General features: G+C 42.2%; 1 protein-coding gene and 1 non-coding gene across 5 annotated transcripts in view; both read left to right on the top strand.

Moving 5' to 3' along the window:
- The window catches only part of FRMD5 (FERM domain containing 5), a 321,183-nt gene that overhangs the window by 204,362 nt on the left and 98,154 nt on the right, over nucleotides 1-18,667 (top strand). The window lies entirely within an intron of this gene.
- LOC147349138 (small nucleolar RNA SNORD113/SNORD114 family) lies at nucleotides 6,084-6,157 on the top strand. Its single transcript, XR_015150753.1, has one exon. It is a non-coding gene; the product is annotated as a small nucleolar RNA SNORD113/SNORD114 family (small nucleolar RNA).

Here is an 18,667-nt window from a genome sequence, read left to right on the forward strand (position 1 = left end):
CTGTCACAGAGATAATTAGCATATTCTTTTAGGCAATGGAGAGTCCAAGTGCTGAGGCTCTTTTATCTGGGAAGGTCTGGTTTTCCATTGGTATGCCATTTCTATAGACACCAGGCACAAAGTTTAGAGTCCATTGGGAGGGTGACCACGCGTGTAGCCTGATGTTCGCAGCCTGGCCTAAGATGGAGTCCAGCTCTGTCTGTTTCCTCGTTCGCCTTCTGGTACCAGCAACATTCTTCTCATAAGATAGGCCCCTGTGTTTCATCCCTTGAAAGTGGGAGCTCAATCCTTCTCTCTTTTCCTTGGACCCACCCTGACCAGAGTATACCCAAGCAGTTCTTGTCTGTGTTTGTGCTGTCTAACTCAGTGTCTCTCACATTAACTCCACACTGAAATCATTGGGAGCTTTAAAAAAATACTGCTGTAATGTATGATTTTTTAAAGAGCTCTCCACATGATCCTAATGTGTAGCCAAAGTGGAGAATTCTGTTCAAGAGCAGTGATTCTCAAGCTTTGATGTGCAAGTGAGTCATCTAGGGATCTTGTTAAACGGAAGTTTCTGGTTTCAGTAGATCCAGGCTAGAGCCTGAGCTTCTGCATTTTTAACAAGCTACCAGGTGATACAGAACACTTTGAGTAGCAGTATTCTGCAACAGGGATTCTCAAATTCTGGTTACAAGAATTTGACAAGTAACAAGATCACCTAGAAAGACTTCTAGTATCCTGTTCTGCATGTAAGGAGCTTGGAAGTCACCATCCTGTCCTGAAAGTTAAAAAAAAAAAAAGCTGAATAGACTGAAAATGTAACCGCTCTTCTTGGATCCAAAAGAGAGAAGAGGATACAGAGCAAATCAGTGCCCCTCCCCAAGACTGGAGAGACTAGCAAATATAAGGAGTCACAACTTAGCAGAGCAGAAACTGCCAAAGGGCTAGTGTCCTAGTAGAAAAACCTGAACTATAATTGACAAATTGCAGAACGTTCAGTATGGACAACTATGAGAGTTAAACTCTAGGGGATCAATACATATGTTTCCCATAACACTGTGAGATTTGCCACCAGGAACTCCTCCAGGCTCACACAATAAATATCAGAGAAAAATTCCCTCACGTTTCCTGCAGGCGGGCCTGAGGGATGAAAGTGGGATGAGAAAGGGACCATTTTTACATACATCAGAGCACTCTATTCTTCTTAATAAGGCTGACCCTAAGAGAAGCTAATTAACCAGAGCTAGCACTCTCAGATTGGGGAAGGCAATGGCACCCCACTCCAGTACTCTTGCCTGGAAAATCCCATGGACAAAAAAAAAAAAAAAAAATCCCATGGACAGAGGAGCCTGGAAGGCTGCAGTCTATGGGGTCGCTCAGAGTCAGACACGACTGAACGACTTCACTTTCACTTTTCACTTTCATGCATTGGAGAAGGAAATGGCGACCCACTCCAGTGTTCTTGCCTGGAGAATCCCAGGGACGGGGGAGCCTGGTGGGCTGTCGTCTATGGGGTCGCACAGAGTCGGACACGACTGAAGTGACTTAGCAGCAGCAGCAGCAACACCCTCAGACGGAGCTTCCTTGGTGGCTTAGTGGTGAAGAACCCGCCTGCCACTGCTGGAGACACAGGTTCGATCCCTGGGTCAGGAAGATCCCCTGGAATAGGAAATGGCAACCCACTCCAGGATTCTTGTCTGGGAAATCCCAAGGACAGAGGAGCCTGGTGGGCTACAGTCCATGGGGTCCAAAGAGTTGGCCATGACTGACTGAGCACTCACACACGCAACCTACTCAGATATTATCAGAGCCTAACTGACCTAGGGAAAGAAAATATCCAACTGCAACCCACTCTAGCCATCCTATCCCACCTAAAGGGGGAGGAAAAAGCTGAGAAATACTTCTGAAGTTCACAGTCCAGAGGCACAGGGTCACAAAAAGATTGAGATCTAATCATAGGAGTTTAGTATGCTTCCCCTCACACGTGGCTTATCATCATATTACTAAAAACTTATTTCTAACAGTTCCCTGTACCTGGTACATCATGTCTAGCTATCAATTAAAAAAAAATACAAGGCATTCTGAAAGACAAATAACACAATTTTAAGAGAGAGAGCAAGCTTCAGAACCAGACATAATAGTTGTTGGAATTATCATACTAGAAAATTAAAACAATTGATTATTAAGGGCTCTAATGGATAAAACAGACCCATGCAAGAATGGATGGGCATTGAAAGCAAAGGAAAAGAAATCCTAAGAGCCAAAAAGGAATACTAGAGATTAAAAACCACTATAGCATAAATGAAGAATGCCTTTGAAGGGTTTATTAGCAGACTAGACATGGCTAAGGAAACATTCTCTGAACTTGAGGATTTCTCAATAGAAACCTCCAAAACTGAAAAGCAAAGAGGAAAGAAAAGTCTGGGAAAAAAGTGTATCTAAGGACTTTGGGACAGCTACAAAAGGTGTAACATGCATAATGGTAATAACAAAAAGGAATAAAGGAAATATTTGAAATGATAATGACTGAAAATTTGTCCCAAATTAATGTCAAAACAAAGATCGAGGAAGCTTAGAGAACACCAAGCAAGACAAATGCAGAAAAGACTACACTTAGTCATACCATTTTCACATTACAGAAAAATCAAAGAGAAACAATCCTGGATTTTGTAAACTATAGATCTGGGATGATTATGATGTATCAGCATAAGTTCATCAATTGTAATTGTGTACCAGTCTGCTGGGAGATATTGATAATGGGAGATTCTATAATGGGAGCTTACTGGAGAGCAGAAGGAATATGGGAAATCTCTATATATTAGTCTTAATTTTTCTGTGAATCTAAAACTGCTGTAAAAATTTATAAAATCATCTGGTGAATTTAGAAAACAGACCAATAATGGTCCCTACTCAGACTTACGAAGTCAGAATCAATAGGAGATAGTGTCTAGCAAGCATGGATATTTTTTAGGCTCTCCTAGTGATTCCACCACTCTGTAACTAAATATGGGAACATTCTGATTCCACTCTATAACTAAATATGGGACCCTTCATTCTAAATCTGCATTGTGGTGTTGTTTGAGCATCAAGTCATATCTGACACTTCTGCAACTCTGTGAATTATAGCCAGCCAGGATCCTCTGTCCATGGAATTTCCCAGGAAGGAATACTGGAATGGGTTGCCATTTCCTATTCCAGGGGATCTTCCTGAGCCAGAGATCAAACCCACGTCTCCTACAGTGGCAGGTGGATTCTTTACCACTGAGCCACCAGGGAAGGCCCAAATCTGCATTGTTACTAGCCACTAACCACTTGTGGGTGTTTAAATTAAAATTAAATTAGACAAAAAATTCCGTTTCTCAGTTGCATTAGCCACATTTCAAGGTGCATCAAGCCACAAAGTGGTTAGTGGTTTGGATAGTGCAGATATCAAACATTTCCGTTAACCCAAAGCTTCAGCCAGCACCGAAAACTCTAGAGCAGCTCTATACAACAAATAGACTGAAAATGGAAGTGCTCTTATTTCTAAAACTGTTGCATTCTGTTTTCTTAGTTTTAAAAAGATCAAATTTCATCCAAAAAGAGGCCAGATAAACTGTTTTAGTTTATAATAGTCATTTTCAGACAACCCTGTTCTCCCACCTCCTAGTAGAATGTTCTGTGAGCTTGTAAAAAAATACGTTGGTTGATCAGTGCTGTCCGGTCTTTATAAATAGAGATACCTGTGTTAGAAGTTGAAGCAAGGTTTATACACGTGTGATAGGATGTGGGCTAAAACATCTGTCTGTTAAACTCTAAGTGTTTGGTGACATGACAACATTAAATTTAAAAGAAAAAGTAAGTAATTTTATAATCTAAAATTTTCTTCTTTTACAACATTCTCTTCAAATAGATGATCGGTCATACTCAGGTCATGTCCAGCCAAAATTGGTTTGTTTTTCTGCTGTAGGGACTATTCTCAAGTCCAGGGGTCCCCAGCCTCCAGGATCCAATGCCTCATGACCTGAGGAGTAGCTGATATAATAATAATAGAAATAAAGTACACAATAAATGTAATGCACTTGAATCATCCTGAAACCATCCACTACCCCCCGGTCTGTGGAAGAATGGTTCTCCATGAGACCTGTCCTTGGTGCCAAAAAGGTTGGGGACCACTGCTCAAGTCTGAAACTACACATCAGATTAAACAAAAGCAAACTCAGAAAAACCTCCCTTTAGAAGTCCACTGAAAGAACAATTTCAATTCTGGTGTGAGACTCCAGAATGGAGAATATTTGTAGTATTTCTGAATCAAAATTTATAACAGAAAGCAAGTATTCTGCTTCCAATCATATATATATTTTTAAAATCAAAGACACTTTATTTTCAAGTAACTCACAACTAATGAAGTTCTGTGTCTCCCATACTTCATCTCGTTGGGAGCTATGGGCAGTCAGAGTTTGGGTCTCGTCTATCACATGTTTTCCCCCTGGAAATCCAGTAATTGGAAGAAGGTTGCAGGGCTAGAGCATTACACTGTATTAGAGATTGTATTATCGAGCCATCTCCTGAAGAATACTGGAGTAGATCTCAAGTTTTAGCAGAGCCGATCTTTAAATGGAGATCAGTGAATGGGAGAATGAAGAACAACTCTGTGTCCTGTTTAAAAACACCAAGTCTTCCCTCACCTGGTAGGCCTGATCATTCTTAGAGGTGAAGAGATTGTGTTTCTTGTGGCAACAGTTGTCTGGGTTATAGTTCAAGAATTGTCAGAACTGAAGAGAGCATGAAAGGTCTGCTTTTGTCTTTACTGTGAATGCTTTGTCCCGGGAGGACATTTATAAGCCTGGCTTGGGAATCGGTTTTTGTGAATATCTGTGCTTCAAACCCATCCCAGGGCTCTGAAGCAGTGCTGGATTGAGCGCACAGAATGCAGCGGGAAGGACCTGTCCCAGGCACTCGGGGCTCATTTGTATGGATGCACGGATGCTCTGGGAGCCGCATACATCAAAGCTACTGCAGTCCCCATCATAGAGCCTCGTGGAAAACAGGATTGTTCTGCAGCTTTGCTTTCCCCTCAGAGTTCTACCTCATAATCTAGCACCCTTTAACTAGAGACGATCTGGGAGAAAGAGCCCTGAATGTACAAAGCATAGAACAATTTAAGTACAGTGCTCAGAAATAATTGGCCACTTAGGGTAAGATGAAGTCCCATAATGGTAAAAATCATAGCATCTTAGCTCTGGCAGAGACCTTGAAAGGTCATACCATCTTCCATTTGCCTGTCTTTGAAACTTAAACCATTCTAGATGGATAAGAACCAATTCTGCGATGTAGGCCCTCCGGGAAGAAAATGACACAGCTCCCTGTGGAAAATGTTCTGATCTGTAGTACCTTTCTCACGGTTTGTAAGTTCATTCTTCAGTGAACCCAGATCAGTCCTATTGCAGTTAAAACTGGTTTTTATTGGTTCGTTCTTTACTGGAGATGTATAATCACTAGTCAGTATCCCTTATGACAAAGTCCCTAAAGATCAGCCATAGGTAAATTAGCACTTCAACCTTCTTTTCAGACGGAAATCTCAGTTTCTTTACATATTTTCTGATGGCCTGTTTTTTAGCCTCTTACTAATTATTGTTTTCATCTTCTCCTTCAAGTTATCCATGTCAGTCTTTGGTTGTAATGTCTGAACTGAATCCAGTGCCATAGAAATATCTGACAAGTACATAGTAATAAGAAACTCACCTCCAGTTCCTAAACACCAGAGATTATTGCTTTGCACATTAGTGTGAGACTAAGAATGACCATGCAGTCTGAGACTGGAGAGTGTGGTTTTAATAACTGGTGGGAAAATTGATACATAAATGTGTGTTGAAACCTTTTTTAAAAAACTGTTGCTGTTGGCTATATATGTACAGAGAAATTAAAAAACCATGGTCTAACTAGTATTAAGATGCTGCTACTGCTGGTAAGTCGCTTCAGTTGTATCTGACTCTGTGACACCATAGACGGCAGCCCATAAGGCTCTGCCGTCCCTGGGATTCTCCAGGCAAGAATACTGGAGTGGGTTGCCATTTCCTTCTCCGAGTATTAAGATACTGTAATTTAAAACATTAAAAATTATCAATGATGGTTTTTTGGTGCATGTATGAGTCGTATACGATGAATACGTGTCTGGAACTCTGAGGTCCAATGCAAATGGAGACCCACTGCCTCTGTTCCAGGTAACCCTATAGACATCTGTCAGGAATATACAAGTATCTTGTTTTATGTTCATATATTTTCTTTTTATGTTTATAATTGGATCAATGAAATAATATATAAAGATGAAATTGGTGAAACTTTGTTCAACCATAGAAAAGTAGTTAGGCAAGAAATGCTATTAATATACATTAAAAACAAATGTAAATTAGGAAATTTATGGTACAGGGATGTTATTCTTTGGCTAAGAATGATATAGTTATGGATAAGTAAATTGTTTATGTTCTCTATGTCTTGTGTCTATGATCTGTGTCAGTGTCAAGATTGATATTGTTCATTTACTTAGGAGAAACTAAAGTATAAATGATCCCAATTCACTACCTAAATGATTAAATGGAACATGGAATTCAAAGACTAATTAAACTGATATCTTAATGTAAAATATAAAAAAATAAATAAAACATTAAAAATCTAAGTGTTTCACTTCTGTGTAAAAAGACTTTTCCTGGGACTTCCCCGGCAGTCCAGTGGTTAAGACTCTGCACTTCCCCTGAAGGGGATGTGAGTTTGATCCTTGGTTGCAGAACTAAGATCCCACATTCCAAGCGGCGAGGCCAAAATTTTTTTTAAATTCAAATAAATAAATAGGGCCAAGACGAAAAAGTCCTGAAAGAGGCAAAACCGAACAAACCCAAACAACATATCCAGAGTAGTTTGAATAGTGCTTGCCTTCTTGTCGTATGGCTCACACACTGGGCACACATCCTTTGCACGCTCTGGCAATTTGTTACACTCCTTCCTAAGTCTGGATCAGCTTCCAACGTTTATTTTCCTTTGTGCTATCAGTGTCATGAAATAGCTCCAAGAGCTGCTCTAATGTGAAGTTTTTTGCCAGCTTCACTTCCTCTGGGACATCTTCTACTCCTCATCACAGCCACTTTCCTCACTCACGTTGATTGGTTTGCCTCCCCTCAGTTCCTCTGGCGCATGTGTCTAGTCTCTCATGCAGCAGTGTCAACAGCTCCCACTTAGCTCCCTCTCCTATAACTCCCTTTACATTCCAGCATTATCACTTTCCTCTTCTTTATTTTTAACGTGCGTTTATGTATTTATTTTGGCTGCACCAGATCTTATGGCATGTGAACTCTTAGTTGCGGCACGTGGGATCTGATTCCCCGTCCGAGGACCGAACCCAGGCAGTGGAAGTGCTGAGCCTCAGGCACTGGGCTACCAGGGAGGTCGCCCCTTTTTTTATTCTTTGCTACATGTTCATCTTTGTTGACCAGTTCTGTTTTTCCATTGTCGAGTTCATCACTGGGAGGCAAGGAGACACCCCATGGAACACTCTGTTGTTTGTGTGTAACAGACCCACAGTGACCAATCACCAACAGACTTTGGAAGAAGAGATGTGATTTGTCACCAATCATGACACATATTCGTTATTTATGTTGTGATATGTGAACTGAAGAGCAAGCAGTGAAATGTGTACCTTCTCAAGTACAGCTGCTGTCCCTTGGCCGCTGACATTTGAACCCTGTTCTTGGAGGACTTGTTTAGCTAAACGATTATAACTGAAATTCTGGCATTTTAGAACCACACAAAATAAGAATGGCCTTATTCAGTTCCTACGTGTACCCCAGGTCGGTGCTAATGTTCTGGTTCCTGCTGTTTGTTATCCATGCTGACACTTAAGGTCTTTTTCTGACATACAGCCCTGCCAACTTCATCATAGTAATGTTTTCTTTTCTCACCAGGGATATTCCATTAGGTCTTTCCTCTTTGATTTCGTACTTTTGTTTCTACTAGGGAACACTCCTTCAGTCTCTGAAGTTTTTTGGAATTGATTGCCTTCCCAAGTTTACTAGCATTTGCAAATTAGACGTTTCCCCATGCATTAATGTGAACACTAACTATCCTCACAACATGTCAGTTCCTTATTACCTCCCAGATTGACTCGGCCAGTTCAGAGTTATCCTTTTGGTCATGCGGTTCAGTCAGTTCTGTTAGCTCAAGGCCAGTGGTTCCTGGTTATCGTTCAGCATTAGGATCTTCCAAGGAATTTTACAAACAGCTCCCCAAGCCCTTTGAGGGTCTGGGGAAGGATCTGGGAGTCTGTGTGCCCCCATATAATTAGCTAGGTTTGGTCTATAATATAAACCGTATCTTCCTAGTTCTTAGTGACCTTATCCTAAACTAACAGAACTGACCCACACATTAGAGATCATTTTGTCAAACCTACTCATTTTAGAAGTGAGAAAAGTAGGAGACGCCAAATGCCTTGGCCATGGTCTCATAGTTACAGACTGAGTGGGAACTGGAAGCCATGTTTCCAGACTCTGAATTCAGTACTCTTTCTCCCTGATTTCCATCAGTTGGGTCTTAATCAGAATCATTGACTATCATCTTCAAGCTCTGCTGTGGTAATTTTTTTTTTCTTGGTATGAGTGAGTCTGTGTATTAGCTTCTGAGGAGAGGTGCTTAACTAAGGTGCTCTGTTATGGATGGGCAGGGTGGAGGTCAGGATTTCTCACGTCACGGGTGCTGTGGGCCCTGGAGAAGCTCTGGGGGCCTCGGTTCCCTCAGGCTCTGGTGCTTGTACCCTGTCTGCTGTGTGCCTGCCCGCTGGCACCAAGCCTTCTGCCTCTGATGTGCTTAGATATCTGCTTGAGTTGTGCACAGCGTTTGTTTCCAGAGGCTGTTTGTGTAACTACCGACACCTCCTGACAGGAGAGGAGGAACGCGGGGTGAGGTGGGGACGTCCTACTCCGTGAAGCTTTTTCTATTTCCACGAGACGTTCTTACAGCTAAACTAAGACTCCAGCTTTCAGGTTTGCTGACAGAGGAAATTGAGTCTGTCTGTCATTCTGAGAGAAGAACTAAGGAGTCAAGCATATATCCCTTTGATATGTTTTATGAGTTCATGAAAAATGAATGGGGATTGCCGAAGAGAATGTGTGAACAGTTAATGTTTACATTCTAAGCCTGGCATGGAAAAAACAAAACAAAAACAGAATTTGTCTACCTCCTAATCTCCCTGAGCTCCCCTGTCAGAGGCAACAGCGTTTGAAATGTTAATGTGTCTGGTAGCCATTTTAAAGAAGGAGTTGCTGCTTATCCCTGTGAAGCTGAAATCCGGGGCCTTGCTTCTACATTTTCTCACCTTCTCTCAAGTACATGCTGCCCCCACCTCAGCTTCCCGCTAGACCCCAGAGGATAAAAGAGAGTATTTCATTGAACCATGGCATTTTAGAGCTGGAATAGGCGTTAATATTGTGTTTCAATTCCAGATTCTTAGTTTTCTCCTCTGAGGGCCCAAGGGGTCGACCGACTTGGCCACAATCACATGACTTGTTTGGAGCTGGACCTGACTAGAGTCTAGTGCAGGGCTCCTGACTCCCAGGCCAGTGTGGTTTTGACTGCATCGTATTGCACATAATAAAACACATTTTTCAGGCTTCTTTTAATACAAAATCCTAGTGATTTGGCAGTTGTGAGTTTTGGTCTCTATGACAGACTTTTAGAGGAGATGGGACTGCATGCCTGCAGCTGGAGAAACCAGATCAGTACTTTTCTACTGAATAGAAGATGGAATTTGGAAAGTGTCCTGTGTGACTGGACTCGAGGCCCCTGCTGTCTGGGAGATGGACCTGGGCTCCTTGCCTAAAGCCAGGGGCCAGAAGGGACTGTCCAGATTCTGGTAAGCGTCCATTCACTCGGGGTGGGGCCCAGAGTTAGGCTACTTGTAAAGCGCGGAAGCCCCAAGCCAAGGAAATTAATGTGAAACTGGTCCAAAGACTAAAGGAGAAAACAAAAAACAGCCATGGCCACAGCCTATCCACTGAGATGACTTTTCAACTCAGGGGACCAGAAGGATTCTTACACAAGGCGGCTCTCCCTGGAGATGAGCTCACAGAAAAAACAAAACCCATTTGCAGACAAAACCAAGAACCTACAGCTAACAGAACAATATGAAAGAAACTTTAGAATAAGTTCGCTTAAAATGTTCAAGAGGCAAAGGAAGAAACTTAAGAACAGGACATTAGAAAGGATGTTCTTCATTATCCAGTTGATTCTAGGTGGAGATATTTACCCAAAATGTAGTGTTTCTGGGATTAGTTTTACAGGCAAATCAGGTTTGAATCCATTGAGTATTCCTTGGTGATGGTGATTTTCCCCCTTGTAAATTGTTTTTGTCTTTCCCTATCTTCACCAGAACTGATGTATAAACACCATTCAGCTTCTAAAAGCACGCCCAGCTTCCCTGAGGGTGGGTTCCCTGTATAGACTGCCATCGCCCTTGCTTGGTTCTTGGAAGGATCAGTTCTGGAATGTCGTCTCCTCCACATCCCTGGTGTGTTCCGTCTCTGACTTATTCTGACATTACCAGCTCAGTCAGGATTGCAGGCTGAAACTATTAAGGTGGCAGACTCTACCCTCCACATTCTTTTATATGACTCAAGTTTTTCCAGAAAGTTCCTGGAACCATAAAGAATTATCCATGAGTACCTTTCACAGTAACGTGTGTGTGTGTCTGCACATATATGTGTGTGTGCTCAGTCAGTCAGTTGTATCTGACTACTTGTGACTCCATGGACTATAGCCTACCAGGCTCCTCTGTCCATGGGATTTCCCAGGGAAGAATACTGGAATGGGTTGCCATTTCCTTCTAGAGGGATCTTCCCACCCAAGGGATCAAACCCACATCTGAATTGACAGATGGATTCTTTATTGACGAGCCCCCTCTGGGAAGCCCCCTTCATAATAGCATACTCTTTTAAAAATATTCACAGGCCCTACTGAGAAGTTGTAGAAAAGATTCCACTACTTATTTAAGTTACAGCTCACCCTGAAGACAGACCAAAATGTACAGAAACATCTATTTTGATTATATGTAGATGCATCCAATCCTGGGATAATGAGAAGGAAAGATCTTAAAAAGCTAGAAGAGATGAAAAAGAAACCTAGGGAAATTTAATTTGCAAGTGAATGCTCAGTTTTCTCTTTCCCAGTAAAGGTTAGCATCAATTAATAAATATTTTTAACATGAAGTCATATACCGTCATCAACAAAGAAACATTACCTTCTATTCAGCAGCTGATTCTAGGTAATAATTTTCTATTTTCTGCTTTCTTTCAAAGCTTTTCAGTGTAATTTGTGAGTAGTCAAAGTGTTCTTTGGGGTTTCCCTGATAGCTCAGTGTAAACACTCCTCCTGCCAGTACAGGAGACATGGGTTTGCTCCCTGGTTGGGGAAGATCCCTAGGAAAAGGAAACGGCTACTCAGTCCATATTATTGCCTCAGAAATCCCATGCAGCCTAGTGTGCTACAGTCCATGGGGTCACAAAAGAGTGGGATGTGACTTCGTGACTCAACAACAATAAAGTGTTCTTTAAGAGCTTATAGTCAGGTTCCTGAAGCCTCATTTCTTTCCCAGTGAAGTATGAAAACTCTAAACAGAAAGCAAAGTATATAGCATATACTACTGTATATGCTGCTGCTGCTAAGTCGCTTCAGTCGTGTCCGACTCTGTGCGACCCCATAGACGGCAGCCCATTAGGCTGCCCTGTGCTGTATATAGAACCAGGTATTTTCACCCCGTTCTATGAATGCTGCCTAGTTCTCAGCAGTCCTGCCATCTCTATGCTATATTTAGACACCTGAAGTTTTCTGTATCTTTCTAGTCCTTGACTTTGCAGAAGCAGAGACCAATCCAGTCTCAGTTTGGTATTTTTAGCTGGTCACTAGTTCAAGAGTTACAAAACTTGGCATGCTAAGTCATGTGTGCATGACTAAGTCACTTCAGTCGTGTTTGACTTTTTCCAACTCTGTGGGGTGTAGCCCACCAAGCTCCTCTGTCCTTGGGATTTTCTGGAGTGGGTTGCCATGCCCTCCCCCTCTAGGGAATCTTCCTGACCTAGGGATCAAACCCATGTCTCTCACATCTCCTCCATTGGTAGGCGGGTTCTTTACCACTAGCACCACCTGGGAAGCCTGGGATTTTCCTGGAAGCGAGGTCTTTCCAGAGAAGCTTTAAAGATACCTTTACAGGTCTTCAGTGCATCTTTCAAATTTTCTCCAAAGAAAAATGATCATGGAAAAAAAAAAAAGATTAAAAGCTGTAGTGTCCTGGCTTCATCCTACATAAAAGCATTTAATTTTTCTATAAGTAAGCCCTTTTCTTCTCTACTTTAAAATTCTTGTGATCCATGCTTTCTTTAATGCAGTAGATTATATGGCATTTTATAAAGTTCTCTGACATGCTTATCAGATAATTTTTCTACTACTGTGAGATATTTTTCTGTTTCTTCTCCAGAATACAAGATGGTTCTAAGAGCTCACCCAATCTTACTGTTCATGTAGAATATAGATATTTATTAAGACTTGTTGTGTAAGTTTTAGAATGAAAATGTACTTTCCCCCGTCCTGAAAGAAATATCCTTAGGCAAGCTCTGTCTCAATAAATGGACCTTCCATCTCCCCATCTCCTCTCATGACCCTTCCATCACCAAGTCCTGTCCATTTTAGTTCCTAAAGAACTGTCAAATCTGCCTACTTCTCATCTTTTGCCAGAGCCATTGAATAGATGGATGGCGTGCATGCTTAGTTGTGTCTGACTCTTGCGATCCTATAGACGGTCCTCCACCAGGCTCCTCTGTCCATGGAATTTTCCAAGCAAGAATACCATAGTCGGTTGCCATTTCCTACTCCAAGGGATCTTCCTGACCCAGGAGTTGAACCTAAGTCTCTTGTATCTCCTGCGCTGGGAGGCAGATTCTTTACCTCTGCACCACCTAGAAGAGCCTCCTAACTAGACTCCATAATCTTGTTGCTTTGTGATCACTCATAGTCTGAGCCTGTCAACTCCTTTACTTAACAACTCTTCAGGGCTTTCTTTTGCTCTTAGGGTAGTAACTCAGATCCTTAACGTTGTCTCCAAGGCTCTGTAGCACCTGGCCTCTATCTCTTCTTCCACATCTGCCCCACTCAGGGCTCAACCATCTGCTCCTCCATCTCCTTGAATGTATCTCATTGCTTTTCTATTCAAGCTCTTTGCACATCTGTTCTTTATGCCTGGAGGGCTCTTCTCACCATTCTCCTTTCACTGGGGTATCTTCCATACATCCTTCATGTTAAAGCTCTTCCTCAAAGACTTCCCTAAACCCCATACCAAGTCAGGTCTCCCTCATTATTTCTCTTCTGTTGTCCCTGTAGTTTTCCAGTATGAAACTGTCGTAGTAGATTTGAGGATCTGTAGACCTGTGCATTATTACTATAATAATAGTTGCACCAGAGGTTACACCATTTTGCTTATTACTCTGTTTGCAGCCACAAGCACAGTACCTGTCAGGGTAGGTGCTGAATCAGTGTTTTTGAATAAACAAATGCCTTTTACATATAGTATATATATAATGAATACATGAAATGAGCACCCACGGTGTCTAGCCAGGGTCAGCTCCGATCTTAACTTTAACAAAACCTTTTCATTCACTAAAAGTGAAGGTGTTAGCCACTCAGTCATGTCCGACTCTTTTTGACCCCATGAACTGACTGTAGGCCACCAGGCTCCTCTGCCCATGGGATTTCCAAGGCAAAAATACTGGAGTGGGTTGCCATTTCCTTCTCCAGGGGATCTTCCCAACCCAGGGATTGAACCCAGGTCTCTTGCACTGCAGGCAGATTCTTTACCTTCTGAGCCACCAGGGAAACTCCTTTCCTTCATTAAAATAACATATATCTTCAGTTTCCTAGAGTGCCTGCAACTGAGAACCAATCTTATTTTTTTAAATTAATTTATTTGGCTGCACTGAGTCTTAGTTGCGGTAGGCAGGATCTTTAATTGTGGCATATGAACTCAGTCGCAGCCTGTGGGATCTAGTTGCCTGCCTGGGATCAAACCTGGGTCCCTGCATTGGAAGCACAGAGTCTTAACCACTGGACAATCAGGGAAGTCCCCGGAACCAGTCTTAAGATGAAGAAGACTCTGATATCTGATACATGGTTTGGGTGTTTGGGTGTTTGTATGTTTACATGATTACTTTGTTTCACATGTAAGAGGCAAAAGACTAGAGAGGTGTCAAAGTGGAACACCATAAGCCAGGGAGCATTGAGAGAGAGCTAGGGAAGGTTCTTTTTTTTTAAAAAAAAAAAAAAATTGTTTACGTATGGCTGTGCTGGGTTTTCATTGCTGCATGGGCTTTTCTCTAGTTGCAGCAGGTGGGGGCTACTCTCTAGTTGCAGAGCACAGGCTTCTTGTCACAGTGGCTGCTCTTGTTGCAGAGTGCTCTAGGGCACTCAGTAGTTACAGCACACGGGCTTCAGTGGTTACGGCTCCCAGGCTCTAGAGCACAGGCTCAGCAGTTGTGACACATGGGCTTAGCTGCACCATGGCATGGAGGCCTCTTTCCGAATCAGGGATTGAATACATGTCTCCTGCACTGGCAGGCATACTCTCTACCACTGAGCCACCAGGAAGGCTGCCAGGGCAGGTTCTAATTGAGTGCTTTCTTGACTCTGATTTTAAGGGACCAAAACAACTTCAGTGGTAACAGAAAAGACATTAGATCAGATCAGATCAGATCAGTCACTCAGTCGTGTCCAACCCTTTGTGACCCCATGAATCACAGCACGCCAGGCCTCCCTGTCCATCACCAACTCCCGGAGTTCACTCAGACTCACATCCATCGAGTCAGTGATGCCATCCAGCCATCTTATCCTCTGTCGTCCCCCTCTCCTCCTGCCCCCAATCCCTCCCAGCATCAGAGTCCTTCCCAACGAGTCAACTCCTCGCATGAGGTGGCCAAAGTACTGGAGTTTCAGCTTTAGCATCATTCCTTCCAAAGAAATCCCAGGGCTGATCTCCTTCAGAATGGACTGGTTGGATCTCCTTGCAGTCCAAGGGACTCTCAAGAGTCTTCTCCAACACCACAGTTCAAAAGCATCAATTCTTCAGTGCTCAGCCTTCTTCACAGTCCAACTCTCACATCCATACATGACCACAGGAAAAACCATAGCCTTGACTAGACGAACCTTTGTTGGCAAAGTAATGTCTCTGCTTTTGAATATGCTATCTAGGTTGGTCATAACTTTCCTTCCAAGGAGTAAGCGTCTTTTAATTTCATGGCTGCAGTCACCATCTGTAGTGATTTTGGAGCCCAGAAAAATAAAGTCTGACACTATTTCCACTGTTTCCCCATCTATTTCCCATGAAGTGGTGGGACCGGATGCCATGATCTTCGTTTTCTGAATGTTGAGCTTTAAGCCAACTTTTTCACTCTCCACTTTCACTTTCATCAAGAGGCTTTTGAGTTCCTCTTCACTTTCTGCCATAAGGGTGGTGTCATCTGCATTTCTGAGGTGATTGATATTTCTCCTGGCAATCTTGATTCCAGTTTGTGTTTCTTCCAGTCCAGCGTTTCTCATGATGTACTCTGCATTTAAGTTAAGCAGGGTGGCAATATACAGCCTTGACGAACTCCTTTTCCTATTTGGAACCAGTCTGTTGTTCCATGTCCAGTTCTAACTGTTGCTTCCTGACCTGCATACAAATTTCTCAAGAGGCAGGTCAGGTGGTCTGGTATTCCCATCTCTTTCAGAATTTTCCACAGTTTATTGTGATCCACACAGTCAAAGGCTTTGGCATAGTCAATAAAGCAGAAATAGATGTTTTTCTGGAACTCTCTTGCTTTTTCGATGATCCAGCAGATGTTGGCAATTTGATCTCTGGTTTGTCTGCCTTTTCTAAAACCAGCTTGAACATCAGGAGGTTCACGGTTCACATATTGCTGAAGCCTGGCTTGGAGAATTTTGAGCATGACTTTACTGGCGTGTGAGATGAGTGCAATTGTGTAGTAGTTTGAGGATTCTTTGGCATTGCCTTTCTTTGGGATTGGAATGAAAACTGACCTTTTCCAGCCCTGTGGCCACTGCTGAGTTTTCCAAATTTGCTGGCATATTGAATGCAGCACTTTCACAGCATCATCTTTCAGGATTTGGAATAGCTCAACTGGAATTCCATCACCTCCACTAGCTTTGTTCGTAGTGATGCTTTCCAAGGCCCACTTGACTTCACATTCCAGGATGTCTGGCTCTAGGTCAGTGATCGCACCATCGTGATTATCTGGGTCGTGAAGATCTTTTTTGTACAGTTCTTCTGTGTATTCTTGCCATCTCTTCTTAATATCTTCTGCTTCTGTTAGGTCTATACCATTTCTGTCCTTTATTGAGCTCATCTTTGCATGAAATGTTCCTTTGGTATCTCTGATTTTCTTGAAGAGATCCCTAGTCTTTCCCATTCTGTTGTTTTCCTCTATTTCTTTGCATTGATCGCTGAAGAAGGCTTTCTTATCTCTTCTTGCTATTCTTTGGAACTCTGCATTCAGATGTTTATATCTTTCCTTTTCTCCTTTGCTTTTCGCTTCTCTTCTTTTCACAGCTATTTGTAAGGCCTCCCCAGACAGCCATTTTGCTTTTTTGCATTTATTTTCTATGGGAATGGTCTTGATCCATGTCTCCTGTACAGTGTCACGAACCTCATTCCATAGTTCATCAGGCACTCTATCTATCAGATCTGGACCCTTAAATCTATTTCTCACTTCCACTGTATAATCATAAGGGATTTGATTTAGGTCATACCTGAATGGTCTAGTGGTTTTCCCTACTTTCTTCAATTTAAGTCTGAATTTGGCAATAAGGAGTTCATGGTCTGGGCCACAGTCAGTGAATAGGGAAATGGTAAAGACTTATGGGGATATTGTGGTAAAGATAATAGGTTATTTTCACTTACAGTAACTCTTCCTGAAGAGAGACACAATTGCTTTTCTAATGCCAATAACCTAAAGATTGAATCTCTTATACCCAACCAGTACTGTCCATTTTCTGAAGGACTTCTGCACAAGTGGAAGGCAAAACCTTCTGTTACAGGAGCTGAGACCATTGAGTCCTAGTTACACTTAAGCAGTTCAGTTCACTTCAGTTGCTCAGTTATGTCCAACTCTTTGAGACCCACATGGACTGCAGCACACCAGGCCTCCATGTCCATCACCAACTCCCAGAGTTTACTCAAACTCATGTCCATTGAGTCAGTGATGCCATCCAGCCATCTCATCCTCTGTCATCCCCTTCACCTCCTGCCCTCAATCTTTCCCAGCATCAGGGTCTTTTGAAATGAGTCAGTTCTTCACATCAGATGGCCAAAATATTGGAGTTTGAGCTTCAGCATCAGTCCTTCCAATGAATATTTAGGACTGATTTCCTTTAGGATGGACTGATTGGATCTCCTTGCAGTCCAAGGAACTCTCAACAGTCTTCTCCAACACCACAGTTCAAAAGCATCAATTCTTCGGCACTCAGCCTTCTTCACAGTCCAACTCTCACATCCATACGTGACTACCAGAAAAACCATAGCTTTGACTAGATGGACCTTTGTTGGCAAAGTAATGTCTCTGATTTTTAATACACTGTCTAGGTTGGTCATAGCTTTTCTTCCAAGGAGCAAGCGTCTTTTAATTTCATGGCTGCAGTTACCGTCTGCAGTGATTTGGGAGCCCCCCAAAAATAAAGTCTGACACTGTTTCCGCTGTTTCCCCATCTATTTGCCATGAAGTGATGGGACTGGATGTCATGATCTTAGTTTTCTGAATGTTGAATTTTAAGCCAACTTTTTTTTTACTCCTCTCTTTCACTTTCATCAAGAGGCTTTTTAGTTCTTCTTTGCTTTCTGCTATAAGGGTGGTGTAACCTGCATATCTGAGGTTATTGATATTTCTCCTGGAAATCTTGATTCCAGCTTGTGCTTCATCCAGCCTGGCATTTGTCATGATGTACTCTGCATATAAGTTAAATAAGCAGGTGACAATATACAGCCTTGACATACTCCTTTCCTGATTTGGAACCAGTCTGTTGTTCCATGCCCAGTTCTAACTGTTGCTTCTTGACCTGCATATAGGTGTCTCATGAGGAAGGTTAGGTGGTCTGATATTCCCATCTCTTAAAGAATTTTCCACAGTTTGTTATGATCCACACAGTCAAAGGTTTTGGCATAGTCAGTAGAGCAGATGTAGATGTTTTTCTAAAACTCTCTTGCTTTTTCGATGATCCAGCAGATGTTGACAATTTGGTCTCTGGTCCTTTGCCTTTTATAAATACAGCTTGAACATCTGAAAGTTCATGGTTCACATACTGTTGAAGCCTTGGAGAATTTTCAGCGTTACTTTGCTAGCCTGTGAGATGTAAAGGCATTACTTTGCTAGCATGTGAGATATAAAAGCAATATAATGCTACATAAAAGGAAAAAACAAGTATCTTGGGAAATCATGCTAATAATCAATTAAATTATAGACCACTATTTCCAAGTGGCAACTGGAGGAATTCAAATGGAAATATAAGATTCTGAGCAGTGAAATAGACTTTGAATTCAACCATAAGCTGATATTTCCCGGTTCCCTTATCCTAAATACTCTGTTCTCCAGTTGGAGGTTGGTTTTGTTGTTCAGTCTTGGTTTTT

This window comes from Bos grunniens, chromosome 21, assembly GCF_055505025.1.
Source record: "Bos grunniens cultivar Pamir isolate PY7600 chromosome 21, Bosgru_T2T1.0, whole genome shotgun sequence".
NCBI lineage: Eukaryota > Metazoa > Chordata > Mammalia > Artiodactyla > Bovidae > Bos > Bos grunniens.